The sequence below is a fragment of the Tupaia chinensis genome, unplaced genomic scaffold (assembly GCF_000334495.1).
Source record: "Tupaia chinensis unplaced genomic scaffold, TupChi_1.0 Scaffold149983_1, whole genome shotgun sequence".
NCBI classification, from domain to species: Eukaryota; Metazoa; Chordata; class Mammalia; order Scandentia; family Tupaiidae; genus Tupaia; species Tupaia belangeri.
This window is the reverse complement of record NW_006209825.1, coordinates 211,549-214,662: the sequence shown is the minus strand read 5'-3', so window position 1 is coordinate 214,662 and position 3,114 is coordinate 211,549. Positions and strand designations below refer to the sequence as shown.

Here is a 3,114-nt window from a genome sequence, read left to right as displayed (position 1 = left end):
AGCAGAGAGAAAGACATTAGAGATCCAGAGAGACCACTCATCTTCCTCCTCTAATGGAGTAGCTGTAGCCACCAGTGACCAGGCCATAGCCATTCTCCTGGAAATACAGGTTTACTGGAGTCATAACAGCTAAACAAGTGCTGGAGCCTGGAGATGCTTAGTAATGTATCATCATGCACGATAATGCACCATGCTATTTTGTCACAGCTATGATTCAAAAAATTTTCCAAAATGGAAATGTCTTTCCACAAGGAACTCTATTTGTATTAGGAATTCCCAGATCCACTGAAGGGATGGAACTATCTGTAACTGTAGTACTCAATGAGCCGGGCTTGGCTCTCCCAAGTCTGCTTTACAGTGGGTATTGTTTACAAATGGAGTACTAAGGGCGCAGCCAACAGCAAAGTCAGGATATTTAAAGGCTGTAGGATTTTCAGAAAAGGCATAATGGTGAATAATTGTAGATTTTTCATGATGTAATGCTTTTCCTAAAAACCATTCCTGAGATAGGTCATACCTTCTGAGTGTTTCTAAGGCTTTTGAAATCTGTATCATTGTCTCTTCTTCACAGAAGAAAATCCACGATGAATTTCTGCTATATATTATAGAAAACTGCGGCAACAGAGGAAGTATGATCTATGCCCCTTTCTGCTTTTCCAGCTGATGAAGAACTCTGGGGAGTTCCTGTGTAAGATCTGCAGCCTGCTGTAAGATGATTTTTTTTAAAAAAAATTTTTATTGCTCTGCCCTCTTTGCATGAAAGGAATTACTTTGACTCTGGATGACAAATACAATTTCCTTTAAGTCTACATCATCTGTCCTTGATATACTATTATTCTCCAAATCCCGGGGAGCAGGTGAGGAGCACCAGCAGCTCAGGCAGCGCCAACAATACAAAGCAGTGATGGAGGTGAGCTGGCAGCTGTATCCTGCTGGGACTCGGTTTGTATTTCTTTTATCAAGTCTTGGAAGGACTTCCTCATCTCATGGGTTTGTTTTCTCTTTGCTCTTGCATTGCCTGTAGGGTTTTGTCTCTTTTATTTTGCATCTAATTTAGTGTTGTCTGAATATTCTTAATTATTTATCTGACATTTCCACTAATTCTATTGTACTGATTGTGGATATAGAGAAATTGTTCTTTTTCCTAGGGAGAGATATTTTTCTTGGTTTATTGTATTTCTTATTCCTATGTGATGGTGTCTGGCCACCTGATGAATTAAATCTTTATTTCTTATTTCTTGGGATTAATTCTGAGAGTTCAAAGGCATGCAGGAAGAGGAGAGCTAAAGTCTTTCTGCAGCTTTTTCTAACTGACACCCTGCCACTTACACCTTTGTCACTAGAACTGGACTTTCCAAATGGCCTACCAGTTTCTTGAGAAAAGGTACACCTGGGGTTGAGTTGCAGGTTGTCCACTGAGGAAGAAAGAAGTTGTCATGCAGCATGCATATGCACTGTGTTCTTCTGATAACTAGAAGATCTGAAAGTATTCCTGAGCAGGCAATAGGCAGCTGGAGTCTCTGGTCTCAGTTCTCACTGGCTGCTATTGCACAGGTTCTGGAGCTATTGGTGGAGAAAGGATGTGGGGTCAGGATGACCTGGATGGTACCTGAAATAATCAGAAGACAGTGGAGGTCCTAAGGCAATCTCTGGCCTCATTTTTCTCACTGGCTATTGCTGTGGAGTTTCTGGGGATAATATCAAAGGTGGGCAGTGGAAGCAAGATAATATAGATGGCATCTGAAATAACTAAAAGGTAGTGGAGGTCTCAAGGCATCCTCTGACCTGCTTTATACTGGCTGACACCACAGGTTCTGGGCCTGATGGTGGAGGAGGAAGGTGGAAGTGAGATAATCTGGATGGCACTTTAGAAGCAGGAGTCAGAAGATCTCAAGCCATCTAACAAAACTTCCAGCTTCTTAGATTCTCTAATCTGCTTTAAATACTTTTTTTTCTTTTTTTTTTTTTTGAGAGGTATTTTTCCCTATAGGGCGCGTGCGCTCACCAACAGAGAGAGACATAGAGACAGTGAGAAATCACCCTGCAGGAGGGATGGTTATGTCGCAATCCCCTCTCCTTCATTCTCCTCTCGGGATCTTGTGCATGCACGCACACGTGCCCAGCGTGAGTTTTAAGCCACCAGGTTCTGGACGCGAACCGCGGTCGACTGCATGGGAGTCCAGCAACATAGCCATTACGCTAACTGCTGGTTCCCCTTTAAATACTTTTAAAGGACATTTAGATATTCTGTTTTACCTCTGCCATCTCTAAAATTTCATGGGAACCGAGGTTCGCGTCCGGACCCAGTGGCTTAAAACTCACGCCGGGCGCGTGTGCGTGCGTGCCCAAGATCCCAAGAGGAGAATGGAGGAGAAGGGATTGCAGCGTGACTATCCCCCCTGGGAGCTGATTTCTTGCTTTCTGTCTCTATGTTTCTCTCTGTCTGTCTGGCGAGAGCACACGCCCTGTAGCAAAAACCTCTCCAAATAAATAAATAAATAAAATTTTCATGATTTTATCTATAGAATGTATTTTGTTTAAAATAATAGGTCTTTCTAATCAATGCAATTTCCTTTTTACTTTCATTTTATTGAGTTTTATCACTGAATATCCAGAATTGTTTATCTGATATTTTCATGAAAATGGGAATAGTGCATTTATCATAGTCATATTCTTGTTTCCCTTGCCAAATACTTACTAGTCTTAGAACTGGGTAGATTTATTTTATTTTATTTTTGTGATTTCTTTTTTTTCTTTCATTTATTTATTTTTACATTTTGCCACAAATTTTAGCTCATACTCCATAATTTTTGACAGTTTACAAACAACTTTCAAAATTTCAAAATACTGAATTTTAAAGATAATGTTCAAAATATGTCTTATAATTTTATGAGTCCATAACAACAGAAGCAGTATTATAGTAGAGTTTTATTGGATCTTCTTGCTGTTGCTTTTCCAATTCTGTGAGGCATGATGTTAGGTGATCCATTTGCCTTCTTCCCATGCTCCTCTTATGTGCACTAATTGCTATTAACTTCCCTCTTATGACTACTTTAGCAGTGTCCCAAAGATTATGGAAACTCATGTCCTCATTGTCATTGGCTTCCATGAACC

General features: G+C 40.3%; 1 pseudogene; it reads right to left on the bottom strand.

Annotated features, from left to right (window-relative positions):
• Positions 1-318: 318 nt before the first annotated feature.
• LOC102485070 (beta-1,3-glucosyltransferase pseudogene) lies at positions 319-1,659 on the bottom strand (annotated as a pseudogene).
• Between the last annotated feature and the right edge of the window lie 1,455 nt (positions 1,660-3,114).